The 18,474-nt window shown below is 38.5% G+C and overlaps 1 protein-coding gene across 2 annotated transcripts in view; it reads right to left on the reverse strand.

The window, feature by feature from the left end:
* The window catches only part of ZFYVE16 (zinc finger FYVE-type containing 16), a 75,025-nt gene extending 66,113 nt beyond the window's left edge, over positions 1–8,912 (reverse strand). The window contains exon 1 of one of the 2 annotated variants that reach the window (XM_001365026.5): positions 8,634–8,912. The gene's annotated coding sequence lies outside the window, so the exon portion shown is untranslated. The remainder of the gene's footprint in view (positions 1–8,633) is intronic. The other variant, XM_007486285.3, reaches the window with a different exon arrangement.
* Positions 8,913–18,474: the final 9,562 nt, after the last annotated feature.

The raw sequence follows: 18,474 nt of genomic DNA on the forward strand, positions 1-18,474 counted from the left end.
TGATTTCCTTGTCACACTTCCTGACTTTAAATCTGGCATCAGACCCTTACTGGACATGTGATCCTGAGCAAGTCACTCATCCCTGTTGGCCTCAGTTTCTTCATCTGCGAAATTCACTAAAGAAGAAAATGGCAAACCATCCCAATGTGGTGGCCAACAAAACCCCAAATGGGGTCATGAAGAGGGGGACACAACTGAAAACAACTGAATGAACAACATGCAGCACACACTGCTAGCATATAGTAAAAGCAAAACTTAAATCCTGGTCTTCTTGGCTCTAAAACTAGCTCTCTATCTCCTGTGCCACAATACTTCACAAACAGAAAATACTGTACATAATTTAGTTCTTTATGACTCAGGTTCCTCACTATAAATATCAAGAGATACACTGAGCTACACCATTAGCTCTCTAGGACTACTGAGGTTTATGGAGCACTAACCAGTCACCCACTGAAGCAGCAAATGGCTCAGTGGACAAAGCACTGGACCAGGAATCAGGAAGATGTGTGTTCAAATCTGGCCCCAGACACTTACAACCTGGCAAGTTACTTAGCCTCTGTTTGCATAATCCCTGGAGAAAGAAATGACAAAGTATGCTAGTATCTTTGCCAAGAAAGCTCCACACAGGGTCATAAAGAGACTGACTGAAAACTATCACACTGCCTAGTTACCTGGACTTGTAACCTTAGTTATCTTTATCTCTTCTCTCCCTCACCCCAATATCCCTCACTCATAGGCAATCAGGTACCAAATCAAATGTTTTAGAACTATATGGGTCCTTAAAGATAATCTAGTCCAATTTCTTAATTTTTTTTTAATTAAAACCCTTAACCTTCCGTCTTGGAATCAATACTATATATTGGTTCCAAGGCAGAAGAGTGGTAAGGGATAGGGAATGGGGGTCAAGTGACTTGCCCAGGGTCATACAGCTAGGAAGAGTCTGAGGCCAGATTTGAACCCAGGACCTCCTGTCTCTGGACCTGGCTCTCCATCCACTGAGCTACCCAGCTGCCCCCCCCCCCCAGTCTCTTAATTTTACAAATAATGAAACCAAAGCCCAGAAAAGGGAAATGACTAGTCCAAGGTTGTTATCCAAGAAGTATCACAGCAGGAATGGTAAAATAATATTTTTGTGATTTGGAGGAGGGGAGGAAAGGGAAAACGACAGGAAGGGATAATGTACAATAATCTTTCAGTTTCATATTAATATTACTCATTCTAAGATGCTCTTGCCATGAAAGCAAAAGCAGATGTTATCCATTATAGTTTTCTCTTTTCCACCACTCTACTCAAAAACTTTTGGTGATTTTCCATGAACTACCAAATAAAGTATAAGCTTCTGATGTTAGAGTTCTAAACCCTCCACAATCTGCAATTATTCACATTCGTGTACTCTACATTCCCAGTTTCTCCAACTGATCCCCCTAAATTCTGTTTCCTGAGGGTGAGGCCTGCCTTCGATCCAGACATTACTTCCTCTATAAAACCTGACCTTACCTAGCAGCTTAAAGTTTCACTTCCTTCAGTTCTCACAACATACCACTAACATCTCTGAAGTAAGGTCTTGCCAAGAGCCCTTTCCAGGGCTGCTCGTCTACATTTGGGGTCTGTGTGTCACCAAACTCTCCCTTGTGGCTCCAGAAATCTGTAGCCTGCACAGAGGCCAGATCCCAGTAAAACTAATGAGACAGACAGGTTAAACCAAGCTGAGGGTCACCTGTCAGTGATCTAGAGGGATGTCAGCCCAAGTACGTGAAGACGTCCCCCTGACAGAATGGGTGGATGGAGGTGGACGATTTGTTCCAAAATCCATGAAAGGAGAGGCTATGGAGTGGCTAGAGTTTGGTCAGGCATCAATGCCAAGGCCATCCACTGCACCCTGAGCCATCACCACTTGTTTTGACTTTTGTCTTGCCACTGGCCTTGGATGACTCAGGAAAAGAACGTGAGGTTGATGACCATGCAACTGCCTCACTTCAATCCAACTCTTGAGAAAGTCAAGACGTTACCCTGTGATGTCCCTGCTCCTCTCCAAAAAGAAAGATAAATAAAACTGGCAAATGCCTTTTAATCAATTCTATATTAACAGTAGTAGTAACAACCCAATTCAATCGTGCTTTATGCTTTACAGAGCACCTTCCCTGTAACTTCATGAGGTATGCAGTACAAGTATCATCACCCCTCTTTTACAAAAGTATCTTCCTTTGTATGCGCCTAGAATGCCTTTACCAGAGAAAGCATTTAATAAATATTTATTGAATTATTTATCCCCTACAAAATGATCTTACCAGAATACTATGCTTTCAGTTTTAGTTCTTTTGTCCAGCTTTTTATTTCTCTTCTCCTACTATGAACTGATTAATTTAAGTAGACTCTCTTTTTGTTTTATTCTTTCAAATACACCATGAGCTTTGAAAACAGATAACCAAACTTAAAAGAATTACATGCAAAATGAGAAGAAATAAACTAAATGAAAGCCTCTCCTAAGAGTAAAATTTCAGGTCCTAGTTAAAAAGATTTATCAAATTTATTTTGGCTGATCACAGGTTATCTCTGTTTACTTCCTGGTATTCTATGTTCTAGAAGGGTAAAAATTTTGAAATTGAAAATTTACACTTTAATCTCCAGCATTCATTCTGATCTCCTCATGTATGTCTGGTCTAATCTAACTATGAACTATGAATATGCATAGTACAATTGCTTTCATGTACTATTACAAAACTTCTCTGCAGAGCTACAGAATGCACTATATAAAGGACTTAATATTTTTTAGAAATCAACCAGAAAATTATTATTTTTTAAATATGAAGGAAGGAAGTCTGGCTGTATCCTATATTAAACTATACTATAGAACAGTAATCATCAAAATAATCTGGTGCTGCCTAAGAAATAGAGTGGTGGATCAATGAAATGTAATAGGTAGTCAACACATAGTATTAATGTCCATAACATCTTATTGCTAAACCCAAGGATCCACATTTTTGTGAAAAGAGCTTACTTTCTGACAAAAACTGCTAGAAAAATTGGAAAGCAGTATGGTAGAGATTAAGCACATCTCACACCATACACTAGGATAAAGTCAAAATGAATACTTGATCCAGAAATAAAGGATGCCACCACAAACAAATTACCTGTCAGACTTATGGATAAGGAAAGGAAGAATTTGTGACCAAACAAGATGTAGAGAACTTTATGAAAAATGAAATAAATAATTTTGATTACATTAAATTAAAAAGGGTTTGTACAAATAAAACCAATGCAACAAAAATTAGAAGGGAAACAGCAAATTTGAAAAAACCTGATAACAAATGTCTGACAGACCTCATTTCCCAAATATATATAGAGAACTGAGTCAAATTCACAAAAATACGAGGCATTCCATAATTGGAAAATGGCCAAAGGATATGAATAGGCAGTTCTCAGAGGAAAAAATTAAAATATTCATAATCACATAAAAAAATGCTTCAAATCACTATGTATTAGAGAAATGCAAATGGAAAACAATTCTGAGAGACCACCTCACACCTACCAGATTGGCTAGCATGATCAACAAAGAAAATGATAAATATTGGAAGGGATGTGGGAAAATTGGGACACTAATACAAAGCTTGTAGAACTATGAATTGATACAACCATTCTCAAGAGCAATATGGAACCAGGCTCAAAGGACCACAGAACTATTCATACCCTTTTACCTAGCAATACCACTACTGAGTCTGTATCCAGAAGAAATCACAGATAGGGGAAAAGGACCTATCTGTACCAAAATATTTTAGTACCTCTTTCTGTAGTGGCAAAGAATTGGATATCCATCACTTGGGGAATGGATGAACAAGTTATGACATATGGTTGTAATGGAATACTATTGTGCCATGAGGAACAATAAACACAGTGAGTTCAGAAAAACCAAGACTTATATGAACTGATGCAAAGTGAAGTGATTAGAATCAGAACAATGTAGACAGTAAATGAAATCTTATAACATGATTAGCTGTGAAGGACTAAACCACTATCAGCAAAGCAAAGTGTCTAAGATAACCACAAGGGACTCTTGATAAAAACGTTATCCACAGCCAAAGAAGGAACTGCTGGAGTCGGAGTACTGAAGGGTTTCAGTTATAACGAATCATGAAGGTATTAAAGATGTATTCAAAAGCTGACTCTAATGAGCAAAGTGTTCATGAACCAGTCTTATGGATATATTTCTAATATTTCATATGATTGATTTCTGAATCCTTAAATTGGATGGGATTTAAATTTGGTGGAACTTAAAAATTAATTTTCTTTTATTATCTGCAGTCTAGAAGCCAGCTAACTAATTGTAAAGGTCCTCTAAAACATCAAAAACATACTCATAACATCTGAATGAGCTTAGGCCAGTGTTCCAGTTAGGAAGGACTTTCGAATGAGCTTCTTTCCTGGGCAACCGGCCATACGCTTATGTTGCTATTTGATTCCTTTCTCTTGTAATTGATTGTCAATATTACGTTAATACTTCTGATGTGCCACTTGTTTGATTGGCATCCCGCAGACTCCCATCTTCAAAGGCTATAATAAACAGTTCAGCTTGCTCAGCCCCTCTCTGACCTGCTGAGGAAGCGCTGACAGGCTGATATGATGCCGATGATCTCTGTGTGTTTTGTGTTTTCTCTCTCGGTGTAGTTCCTCCCTTAATCTTTAAACCTTACACCCATTCTCCCAGCTTTTGGCTCCCCTTCTAGGTAATTAGACCCACGCAAGTACTCTGTGAAGGGACTGGGACCCTCCACTTTGGAGAGCAGTTTCGATAAGGGCAGAAATCAGATTACAGAAGATTAAAAAGGGGTAAGAGGAGAGAAAGTGGAGGCACCCATTTAAGCTATTTTTGAGGAGTTTAGCTACAAGGAACAGAAGAAATATAGCATGAAAGTTGGAGAGGGACAGAAGAATCAAGTGAAAGTTTTAGGATGAAGAAGATATAAGCATGTCTGTAAGCAGAGAAAATAAAAGTAAAAGAGTGAGGTTAACAGAGGTGGCATTCTGTTGGAGGAGATCAAATGGAAAGAGATCACTTGAACGAGGAGTTAAAAATGTACATGCAGAATATCCTTTAATCCAGCAATACCACTACTAGGTTTGTACCCCAAAGACATAATAATGAAAAATGTTTATACAAAAATATTCATAGCCACATTTTTGTAGTTGCAAAAAAAATTGGAAAATGAGAGGGTATCCTTCAATTGGGGAATGGCTGGACAAATTCTGGTATGTGATGGTGATGGAATACTACTGTGCAATAAGGAACAATTAAATGCTTGATTTCCATTTGAGCTTGAAAGACCTCCACGAATAGATGCAGAGTGAAATGAGCAGAACCAGGAGAACATTGTACACAGAGGCTGAAATATGACAATGCAATGATCCAGAACAATCCTGAGGGACTTATGAGAAAAAATGCTATCCACATCAAGACAGAGCTGTGGGAGTAGAAATGCAGAAGGAAAACATTTTATTTTCACTTGATTATATGGGTATTGGATGTGGAGTTTTCATTTTTTAAATATAATTACTAAAATGAATGACACGTAAATAGGTATTGTGTGATAACACATGTACAACCCAGTGGAATTGCTTGTCAGCTCTGGGAGGGGGGAGGGAAAGAGCATGAATCATGGAATCATGGAAAAATACTTAAATAAAAAAATTTTTAAATATACATACATAAATAATTATGAAAGTATTAAGTGCTTTAGTAGAGATTAGTATAAGATGACTCCCCAAAAAGATCAGCATGAGCTAGGTAATAAACAAAGAACCCAATGCTGAAAATTTGGTATAATTCTGATATGCTGAGAAAAAAGTATTCCATGCAAAGAAATAAGCAAAGTCATGGAAATGGGATGGAATACAATGTGGGGAAAATCAGCTTGATTCAATTCAATAAATATTTATTAAATGCCTACCATATGCCAGGAACTGTAGGTTGTATTTTTTTTTAACCCAATCTCTGATGTCATTCATGTAAGGAGCTCCAAGTGAGGAAGTCCCTGTTTTAATAGGGAGTTTTAATGCACCTGCTCTAGAGACTTCATAGGTTTACCCACAAAGCCAATGTATGTTAGGGCTTCCTAAATGCTCCATCTACCTCTAGGTACTGGAGATACAAATTCAACAATGACCTCATCCCTGGTTTGAAGGAGATTACCTTATACTGGAGAGAGGCAATACAAACGTGGGTAAATAAATACAAACTATATTCCCAGTAATACAATGTGGTTTCAGGAAGAAAAAAGTGCTAACAGCAGGTGGAAGACAGCACTTGAGCTGCACTTGAAAGGATGCTGAGATGTCTAAAGGCACAAGAGAGGAGGAATATCCCAAATGTTGGACATGAGTGTAGAGAGCACAGGAGCGTTCAAGAGGTGGGATGTCATGGGTAGAAACAGCTATTGGGCCAATAGGAGTGGAGGATGTACTAAAATCATAGGGGTTTTTTAATTATATAAATTATTATCACCACATTTATGCATCCTTCATTTGTGGGGACAATTTTTAACTTAAATATTCATTTTACATCCCTATCATAATATATTTATCTCATTAGATTTAATCCATCATTAGGCTCTTGAGATCTCTTTATTACTGATATAATAGCACAAATTAGCTATTTAGCTTTGTGTCAACAATTTTATAAGTGTGCCATCTATAGCTTCATCAAAGTCAGACAGGAAGCAGAAAGGCTCAGCACAACAGTAGATGAAACTCTACAAAAAAGGAGAAAAGATAAGATTCACCAAGAAATGAGACTAAGAAGGGATGAGGAAAAGAGAACTAAATATGAGAAGATTTTCAAAGATGATGGCTCTTCTGAGAAGTACCTGGAATAATAATGTACAAACTCAAACTCCTGCTTCCAGATTCTCCCCGATTCAATCCATTTTCACTCAATTATATCCTATATCCAAATTAATGATTAATTAAATCCAAGTTAATAATCCTATATCCTTCCTATATCCAAATTAATGAATGCAACTATGGCCCAATGCCTCTCTACCTTACCTACAGAATAAAGTCAACAAGTTTTAGGCAGGCAATGTAAAAAGATCCTTAAAATCTGACTGGAACACAGTTTAAATCTTATCTGTACCTACCAAATGACATTTTCTCCACTCATATTAGCCTTTTTTATATCCCCATCTACATATCATCCTAATTCTTAACTCCGTGCCCTTTCTCATGTTGCTTCTGCCACCAGAAAAAGTCAAAAGTAGTAAATAAAATCAAATGAGGAGGATGTAGCCATTCAGGTGGGAGCCTCAAATATAAAAAGGAGTTGGACCTTTTAGGATGGGATTATACTATTTCAATTATCTGCTCCAACCCTCTCAGATTGCAGAAAAGTATGCCCAGAGAGATTAACTGCTTTATGCAAAATCACAAAGTGAAGCAGCAGATCAGGAATTTAAAACCAGGCTCCAAATCTTTCCTCTCTTATGCAATCACACACTACTAGACTCAGTTGTGGATGATGCCATGTACATATTTCCCAAACTTTTTTTTAAAAAGTGTTGTAGAATGCTTCAAACTACTTCCTGAATTTTCATTTAGACTCCCCTATTTCAACATGCCTTTTAAATGCATAATGTAAGGAGATGTGCCTATGAGACATTCCCAAAGCAATAAATGGAAATCCTGCCTTATTATTTAAAGGACTTGCCTCCCACCTCACGTCAGTAACACCTATAAAACTTTCTTTTAAAAAAAAAAAAGTACAAGTGTTTTATATAAATCTTTCAATGAAACTTTGCTCAGCTAGGAAAAGGATAAAAAAAAAATAAGGTTCAATCAATAAGCATTTATTAACGTGTGCCCAAAAGGCGGGCTAAAGTGCTGGGAATACAAAACCCAAGTTTATCCTCAAAAATATATGTTATGCTCTGGGAGTGACTGACGTTTTTGTAAGGGAATCTTTTTTTGTTGGTTGTTTAACCTGCGAGAATATCTCCGACGATCTCTAAAACACATTTATTTTGTTTTTTTCTGTCATGGACTCCTCTGGTAGTCCAGTGAAGCCTATGGATCTTTCTCAGAATAATGGGTTTGTTTGTTTTTCCCATGCACAAAATAGAATACGTTGGATTATACTGAAAAAAAGATTTTTTCCCCAACTAAGTCTACAGCCTCCCTGAAATCTATCAATGGACCCCGGGTTAAGAATTCCTGATTTAGACAAGCGAAGGAGGATTTGGGTAGCCACAAGTTCAGGGCAAGGAGGGCAAACTGGTCAGTGGCACCTTCCACCCTTCTGCAGGAGATTGTCAGAGAGGACTTGGGGACCGGGGTTGGGGCGGGGCAGGGGGCCTGGCTGTCGGGGGAAACGAGCGGGGAGTGGTGGTAGCTGGCCCTTCATCAGGTGAGTGAGTCCTACCTGGCCGCAGTTTCTCCAACTCGGGGCCGCAGGGGTTAGTGAGAAAGATCCCCTGGGAACCAGCTCGTTCGGGCCCCAGGCCGCAGCGCCGCGCCCCGCCCCCGCCCCCGGCCCAGCCTGGCCTGCGTCCCCTCCGCCAGGCCTGCGTCCCCTCGGCCGCTGGAGGCCTGAGGCCCCGTACTCGCTCGGCCTGGGGGAGACCCCCAAGGCCTCAGGAGCTCCTTACCTCCGCCTCACGTCCGAGCCGACCGGCGGCCGCTCCGCCCGGCTCCAGCCGGATTCCCGCTGCCGAGAGAAGAGCAGAGTCTGGCGACTGAGGGAGGGAGGAGGGAGTCAGGGAGGGAGGAGGGAATCTGGAGGAAGGAGGGAGCGAAGGAAAGGGAGGGAGCTGGGGGGGGGGGGCGGTCCCAGGGCAGAGCCGGAGGCGGCGTCCAGCCCGGGCTTGTTTTCACTGGATCCGGGAAGGAACGGAGCTCCCGCCCCCTTCCCGCGCAGGCGCACAGGCACTCCTGCACAGGCCTTGCTCTCTCTCCACCTCCCTCTGAATCCGACTCCTCCAGCCTGCCTAGGGCAGAGCCAACGGAGCAGCCCACGGGGTCGCTTCCGGAAAAGTCGACGAGTATCCTTTACTCACCTTTCGTGTGCCCCCCGCTGGGCATGCATTAGATTATTTTTGTACTCCCTAGGGTTTAGCACAGCGGTACATAGAAGACACTTAATAAATGCTTGTTGACTTGACAAAGAAAAGTTATTCCTCCAGGAGCTCTCGTTCTATTCCAGGCGACCAAGTACGTACACAATACGCCCAGGGTAAACTGGAGGTGATTTCAAGGGAAAAGGACTGGAAAAGAATGACTGAGGAGAAAGAGAAGGAAGATGCAGCCTGTTGTAAGGACTTGGCATCTCTCTGAGAATCCCTGGGCTGGGAGAATAGTAAATGACATGTATCTAGCCTATCAAAGCGCTTTACAAATAGTGCACAGTTGCTTTTCACTCATTTGCTTCTTCAAAGCATCACAGATTTAGGAAGAGACGTAGCAGGTCATCTAATCCAACCCCCCATTTTACAGATAAAGAAACGAGTTGTCAAGTGACTCTCCTACAGTCACCGAAACCGATGTGGGACCGACCACTTGCTCTTCCCCACCTCTCTCCCAAACATCTCTACGCCCCGCCCCGCCCCGCCCCGCCCCATTCCAGCTAAGGAACCGGAGGATACACCCTCCTCTACCTGAACACCCTCAAACGAACTTCTCCCCCTAAAAGTAGCTCCCCATTCTCCGTCTGAAATCCACACCGACCGAGCAGTTTTCCGTCCTCCTCCCCTAAGCTTCAGACCTCCAATAGCCTGGCTGTCCATAGCTGTCTCATCCCAGCATCCTCTCTCCTCCCTCTCCCAGCACTTTAGTTCTCCTTTTTGAATGCTCTCAAGAACAGCCGTCTCAGCAGCTGAAGACAGGAGTTTGGTGTTCTGTCGGGATAATAAAATGTTATTCTCATGTGCTGGCATTTTCGAGCTGGTTGAGCAATGCTATTTTTACCACGGTGAGTTTCATATAAACTTAAATGAGGAAAGGAGTAACAAAAGATCTAGTTGGGAGCAAGGCATTATTGGAGACTGAGTCAAAGTAGCCCAACAGCTGCCAAAAATGTTATGGACCACAAAATGAGTACTATTCTTTCTACCAGACTCAATTTCATAGTATCCACGCAGCAGCGACTGAATGTTAACTATTCCCGTAAGTCCTTACTGATCAGGGCATCCTATTTCCTTCCCTCAACAGTTTTATTTCTTTCGTTTGGGATTCCAAATGGATTTCATTTTCTGAAATTGCCGGGATTTTCCCATTTCCCTAAAATGTTTTTACATTTTCATGACAAACTTAGCTGAAATGTATTACCTTTGACCTTAAATATAATTCGAAAATAACTTAGCAACACAGTTGTGCCATTGAAAAAGAAGCTTCAAATCTGGTCTCAGACACTTCCTAGCTGTATGACCCTGGGCAAGTCACTTGACCCCCATTACCTAGCCCTTACCACTCTTCTGCCTTGGAGCCAATATACAGTATTGACTCTGAAACAGAAGGTAAAGGTTTTTAGAAGAAGAAGGAGGAGGAGGAAGAGGAAGAGGAGGAGGAGGAGGAGGAGGAGGAGGAGGAGGAGGAGGAGGAGGAGGAGGAGGAGGAGGAGGAGGAGGAGGAGGAGGAAAGGCAGGTAGGTGACCTAGTGGATAGAGAGCCAAGCCTGGAAATGGGAGGTCCTGGGTTCAAATATGACCTCAGAAAATTCCTAGCTGTGGGAGGGAGGGAAATAATGTGATTATTGTAACCAAGGAATAATGTTCTAAGTTGACTAAATAAACTTATTCAAATGGGAGAAAAAAAAAAGAAAATTCCTAGCTGTGTGACTGGGTAAGTCGCTTAACCCCAGTTACCTAGTCCTTACCATTCTTGTGCCTTGGAACCAATATTTAATGTTTATTCTAAGACTTAAGGGAAGGGTATTTTAAAAAAAGGAAAAGAAAAGTAAGGGAAAGAAAGGAAGAAGAAGGAAGAAAGAGAGAGAGGAAGGGAGGAAGGAAATGAAATAATTAATTTAAAACACTTATTAAAAACTATGTTCCAAGTTATATTGAGGGCTAGGGATTAAAAAAACAACACCAAAGGCAGTTCCATATCTTAATTATAATTACTCTCCAATGGAGGGAAAGTACAAATATTAGAGGAAAATGGTCAGAAGATGGGTATTTTAGAGGTAGCTATAGCCCAGTGGATAGAGCATCAGGCATGGAGTCAGAAAAATCTGAGTTCAAATCCAGCCTCTGATACTTTCTAACTATGTGGCCCTGGGCAAGTCCATTAACCTCTAATTCTCTAACAAGAGACGCCCTGGAGAAAGAAATGGCAAACCATCTCAGTGTCCTTGCCAACTATGAATAACTATGGTCCATGGGGTCATGGAGAGTCAGAAACAACTGAACAACAACAACAAGATGGAGTGGATAGAGTGCTAGACCTGGAGTCAAGAAGACATCTCCCAGAGTTCAAATCTAGCCTCAAATACTTACTAGATGTGTGAACTTGGGCAAATCACTTAACCCTGTTTGCCTCAGTTTCCTCATTTATCAAATGAGCTGGAAAAGGAAATGGTAAACCACTCCAATATCTTTGCCAAGAAAATCCCAAATGGGTCCCTGAAGAATCATACACAGCTGAAAAACAACAACGGGTATTTTGGTTTGGAAAGTTATAAGAATAATAAGTAGAGCCACAGAGGCGTAAAATGATACAATCATTCCAATAGCAACAGCAGGGTTAAATTGCTTATGATTTCAGAATTAGAAAGGAATAAAAGTGGCAGTATAATGTTAATGGAAAGTAAATAGCAAAGTGGCTGTGGAGAAAGTGACATAACTGAATTATGTGTACTAATACCATACACATGAAGCACACAAAGAAATAACAGCTTTAATGAAATGTGAATATAATAAATTTGCCTACTGATACCAAAGATGTTTACTATGGAATATCTCTAGAGTTAAACTACCTCTTCTCTACTATACTCTCAATAAAAATGTCCTTGATGTGTATGGAAATGAGCCTCTAAAAAATTTATATAGAAGGAAAAGAATTTGACTTTATTTGTGTCTACTGATATTTGAAGTAGTTGTTAAAAATAAGAAATGTCATTGACTTGTAAAGACACCCAAGTGATGCCAGGACTGGAGTCAGGTAGATTAATCTTCCTGAATTCAAATCCAGCTTCAGACATTTAATAGCTGTGTGACCCTGGGCAAGTCACTTAACTGTTTGCCTCAGTTTTCTCATCTGTCAAATAAGCCGGAGAAGGAAATGGCAAACCACTCCAGTATCTCTGCCAAGAAAAAAACAAAAAAAGAGTAACAGAAAGTTGGACGTGACTGAAATGACTAAACAACATTAATTTGTAACTTTGATTTTTGTTTTCTTAACCCTACAAAATCAATAACAACCAATGGAGCCAATAATAATTATTCTTAATACATACCCTTTGATCCAATAATACCACTACTAGGTCTTTTCCCTTTTTATTTTTTATCTCTTTACATATATATCTATATATAGATCTATATATATATATATATACAAAATGTACAAAATATTTTTTGTACAAAATAATTTTAGCTGCTCTTTTTTGTGGTGGCAAAGAATTGGAAAATGGGGGGATGTCCATCAATTGGGGAATGGCTGAACAACCTGTGGTATATATGATGGTGAAGGAATACTATTGTGCTGTGAGGAATGATGAACAGGATGATTTCAGAAAGAGCTGGAAAGACCTATGTGAACTGGTTCAAGGTGAGATCATCAGAACTAGTAGAATATTGTACACAGTAACAGCAATATTGTGGAACAATCAAATGTAATAGACTTTGCTACTCTCAGCAAAACAAAGATCCAGGACAATTCTGAGGGACTCTGAAAAAGACTGCTATCCATCTCCAGAGAAAACGGATGGAGTCAGAATGCAGATGAAAACATACCATTTTCCACTTATTTCTTTGTGTTTATATTTTGGGGTTTTAGTTTTATAATATTACAAAAATGAACAACATGGATAAAAAATAAAATTAATTCAACTTAAAATAATAATAATAATTGTTACTGATTGGCTGTTAACATTGGAGGTGTTTCTCCCAACTCTGGCTATGAAGAAAGTAAGATTAAATAAGTAAGTTCAGGAGTTTAGGATTAAGATACTGATTTTGTCAAAGGGGAAAAAATTAATATTTCTCGTTTTAGATACAAGTCTGCCAGAAATTATTAGCATTAATAGAAATCCAAGGCTTTCTAATTAAGAGCCAGAAATGTCCAGAACAACATAGTTCTCCCCCTCACCCATGCCTCTGGACATTACTTTACCACAAGACAATTTAAGGTAACATTGAGAAGAATATTGAACCAAGGAAAATGTCATAAAACAAGACTCGGAATTATCCTCAGCTCCTCATTCTCACCAAATACCGTTATTCCTCTCAAAGAATGGCATGTTTTAAGTTTTTTCTACTGTACTGAAAAATTCTTTTCAATATACAGTTAAACCTAGAAAGGAATCTTTGACATATGATCAATCATGTAGATTGATATGAATATGATTAGGGGTTTGATGTTAAAAGATCCCTCTACTGCAAAGATGAATAACATGGAAATGGGACTGAACAATGATACATGTAAAACCCAGGGGAACTGCTTGTTGGCTTGTGGGGGGGGGGGGTAAAGCGGGGAGAGGGATTTTGAATCATGTAACCACAGAAAAATATTCTAAATTTAAAAAAAGAAAGAAGTATGGTTAATGTAAAAAAAGAAAGAAAAGAAAGGAATCTTTGTAGCAGATTTCTCAAATAAAGGTTTCCTATTCAAGATATATAAGAAATCAATTCAAATAAATAAGAACAAAAGTCATTCATTTCCCCAATAAATAATCAAAGCATATGAAGTTAATTTTCAAAGGAAAAAACCCAAGCTATCAACAATCACATTAAAAAATGTTTTAAGTCACTAATAATTTGAGATACAAATTAAGGTAATTGTGAAGTCCTGCCTCACATCCATCAGACTAGCAAAGAGGACCACAAAAAGGAAAATGACAATTGCTTGAAGATTTTAGGGGAAGAGAGATACACTAATTAAACTGTTTATGAAGTTATGAATTTTCCAGCCATTTTAGAAAGCAGTTTGGAAGTGTGATTACAAAATGGCTAAACTGTGCATGCCCTTAGACCTGGGGATGTCACTAGGAGGCCTATCTTTAAGCAAAAGAGATTTTAAAAGGAGGGAAAGGATTCCAATCTACAAAAATATTTAAAGCAGCCATTTTTATGGTGGCCAAGACTGGAATCTGAGCTAGGGAATGACTGATAAACTGTGGCATAGGGATGTAATTTCTTATTGTATCATAAAAAATCATGAAAGGAATAGTTTTAGAGAAACCTGGGAGGACTTATATTAACTGGCATCACGAGAAGTGAGCAGAACCATGAGAAAGATTTTTACAATAACAACAATATTATAAAGATAATTTGAATGAATCTGATCATGACCAACCAAGATACCTCCTCAAACAGAGATGAGAGACTGAAGATGTGGAACAAAACGTACATTTTTGAAGCTGGGAAATGTGGAAATTTGTTTGGCTGGATTATATTTTTATAAGGATTGTTCTCCCCACTGTGGAAGGGGAGGTGAATGAGGAACATAATACAGATATCCAAAAAAAAAAAAATAGAAAAGAAAAATAATAATATCACTGAAGGATTTTTTTAATGAACAGAAAGAAGATCAAAAGGAACCCCAAAAGTAAGACAGCTTTCACAGTTACATGGTAAACGTAATGGTTTCACCTCAAAACAAAGACTAGATGAGAATAGGCAGTATTAGAAGAGTTGGGGAAAGATAGGGATATTCATTCATTGTTACTGGATGTGTGACTACTTCAAAACAACTTAGAATTAAGTAGATACAAAGACTGATATGTCCATAACCTCTGCCCAGAAATTCGATTATTATGCATATACCCCATGAAGGTCACTGATCTTTTTTAAAGGCTCCATATGCACCAAAATATTTTTTGTAGTGGCAAAGAACTAGAAACAAAGTGGATTCCTATAGATAGCTAAATAAATTGTGGTACATGAATGCAATGGAATATTATTGAGCTATAAGAAACAACAAATATGATCCAGAGAATACCAAATATAGAAATGGGGAAATTTTTATATGAACTAATGGAAAGGAAAGCCAGGAAAATAACATATACAATGGAAATGGAAATAGCAACTCAATCAAAATGAATGTTGTAGAATTATAAAGATCAAATCTATGTGGCCCCAGAGAAGATATATGAGAAGATACCTCCCCTAACTCCTTTGTAGAAGTAGGAAGCCATGAGTGAAGAACATGATATGTGTCATGAATGAGAGGCAACTGAGGCATGTTTTCTCCAAGCAAGACAATAGTTTATTATCTGTGTGTGAACCTTTTAATAAAGTGGATTAAATGGCTACCTCAGTTAGGTAAAAAAAACCCAGAGAAGATATGTCTCCTTTGTGTAAGCATCAAGTAAAGAACAGAACAGGGTGGTGAGGGAAATAATACAACCACTTTCAGGGCTGGCATCATCATAGGAGTTACGTGGGGGCAAAATAAGTGGGCTAATAGTCATGTGAGACCAATGACCACCCCTCTCTAAGAGGAATCCTTGATTGATTTATGGGACTGTACCCTGAAGCTATTGATGGTGTAGCAGGGATAGCAGACTCCCTAACTCCTAAGAGGGAGATAAGATTTTCTTTAATTGGGCAAGGATGAACAATATATCTTGTAGAAATGTAACCAGGTCATCTTGTAGGTCTTTGAAGATAACCTATAGATGTCATGGAGTTTTAATGGAGCTGAAGCTATGAGGGAAAACAAGTTTCCTTGACAGAAACTGATTTATTTGCAGGTGGTACCAAGATAATAATTCCCTTTGAATTAAAAGGTTTTGTAAAAGCACTGAACCCCCAAACTTAGCTCAGAGTTTTTCTTGAATTAAAAGTGATCAATGGAAAAACTAAACTTTTGCATCTAACTTGAGAGAGGAAGATGGAACTTTTGAATTTATTAGCTTCTTTGAGAGAAAGAGAAAAGGGCTTAGATTATTATATAAAATTCAGAGTCAAGTTATAGTATAGATTCAACTAGAGGGTGGAATCAAATATAAAATACCAGAATGAATGTTTGATTTTCTCACATGTAATGTAGTATTATTTTAAACTTAAATACTAAGTATTGGTTCCAAGGCAGAAGAAAACTGGGCAATGGGGATTTAGTGCCAGAGGCAAACAGCTAGGAAGTATCCAAGGCCAGATTTGAACCCAAGACCTCCTGTCTCTAGACCTGGAGCTCTATCCACTGAGCCACCTAATGTCATATTTTTTTTAATGTGTTGATTGGTGTTGTTGAATTTCTTCTCTTTTCAGGGGAGGGGTGGAGTCAAGATGGCAACTTAGTAGCAACAAAAGCTAAAATAATTCTGACAATCCTTCCAAATTACTTTTTTAAAAGTGCTTCAAAATAACAGCAGTCAAAAACCAACAGCAAGATGGAATAAGGAAGTTCTCCTGCTAAATACAACTAGAAAAGTAGGCAGAGAGAGTTGATTTTCACTGTATAAGGGGAAACTGGAAGCAAAAATGCACACAAAGGAGTGCTGGCCAACCAGTTCCCCGACCTTCCATCTACTGCACCAGATTCCGTGACTATTCATAAGCTAACTTTGGAATCCCTGTACATGGGCTACACCAACAAAAGACCCACCCCCTTTAAATCTCAGACCCTGGCACGAACCCACAGTGAGCCCCTGAAGTCCATAGCACTAGACCTTTTCAAGATTGCACTGCTAAAGTGAAGACCTAGTCCCTAGGCAAAATAGCTCACAGAGTTGATCCCTGCAAGCCAACAGCACAAGAGACAGAAGCAGCAAGCAGCTTTCAGAATTCCCCATCCACAGGCAAAAAAAAAAGGTTGGGAAAATGAGAAAATGACAAAAGAAACACTTAATGCTCAAAAATTTCTATGGGGACAAAGAGAAAACCACAGAGCCAATGGAGAATGGCAAGATCCAAGAAACCGCATGAAAAACTTAAAAAAAAAAAAGAATTGGTCTCAAGCTCTGCAAGAACTCAAAAAGGAATTTAAAAAATCAAATAAGACAGGTCAAAGAAAAATTAGAAAAAGAAGTGAAATTGATGCAAAAAGAAAATAATAGTCTAAAAAGTAAAATTGGTCAACTGGGGAAAGAAGCATAAAAATCCAATGAAGAAAAGAGTACCATAAAAAGTAGGATAGACCACATAGAAAAGGAGGATGAAAACATCATGGGGGGAAGATCAGTCTTTAAAAACTAGAATTGGACAAAAAGAAGCTAATGACTTTATGAGACATCAAGAAACAATAAAAGAAAATCAAAATGAAAAAAATGGAAAAAATATGAAATATATTGTTAAAAAAAACAACTGACTTGGAAAATAGATCCAGGTGAGACAATTTAAGAATTATTGGACTACCTGAAAGTCATGACCAAAAACAAAAATCGTAGACATCGTATTAGAAGAAATTATCCAAGAAAACTGCCCTAATATTCTCAAACAAGAGATTGTTTGAGATTGAAAGAATCCACAGATCACAACTTTTAATAAACCCCCAAATGACAATTCCCAGGAATGTTATAGTCAAGTAGAAGAGCTCACAGACCAAGTAGAAAATACTGCAAACAGCCAGAAAGAAAAAATTCTAATAGTATGGACCCCCAATTAGGGTTACACAGGATTAGGCAGCTTCTACATTGAAGGACCAGAAGGCTTGGAATATGATATTACAGAAGGCAAGGGAATTGGGTTTACAACCAAGAACCACCTACCCATCAATACTGACTATGCTCCTTCAGGGGAATGTATGGTCATTTAATAAAATAGAAGATTTCCAAGCATTCCTAAAGAAAAGACCAGACTTAAATAGAAAATTTGATGTCCAAATACAAAATCAAGAGAAGCATTAAAAAAGTAAATAAAAAAGAGAAAAATATAAGGGCTTCAATAAGATCAAATCATTTATATTCCTATATGGAAAGATGATATCTGTAACTCTTAAAAATTGTTATCATTATGATAGTAGTTAGAAGAAGTATACGTAGACAGAGAAAGGGGTAGTAAGTTGTTTAAGACAATATGTAAACAAAAAGCTAGGGGTAAAAAAGAGGATTGTACTAAAAGAACTGGGAAGAGAGAAGTAAAATGTTTGTACATTATATCATATATAAAGCAAGCTGCAATGACAAGGGTTGCAGTATCACACCTTATTTTCTTTTTTCCCCAGTAATATTTTTTGTATTCTCCCCAAAATATATATATGTAGAAACAATTTTTAACATTTATTTTCTGATTTTTGGGAATCCAAATTCTCTCCCTCTTTCCCTTCCCTACATTCACCCAAAGACAACAAATAATCTGATATAGGTTATACATGTGCTATCAAGCAAGACATATT

This window comes from Monodelphis domestica, chromosome 3 (assembly GCF_027887165.1).
Source record: "Monodelphis domestica isolate mMonDom1 chromosome 3, mMonDom1.pri, whole genome shotgun sequence".
NCBI lineage: Eukaryota > Metazoa > Chordata > Mammalia > Didelphimorphia > Didelphidae > Monodelphis > Monodelphis domestica.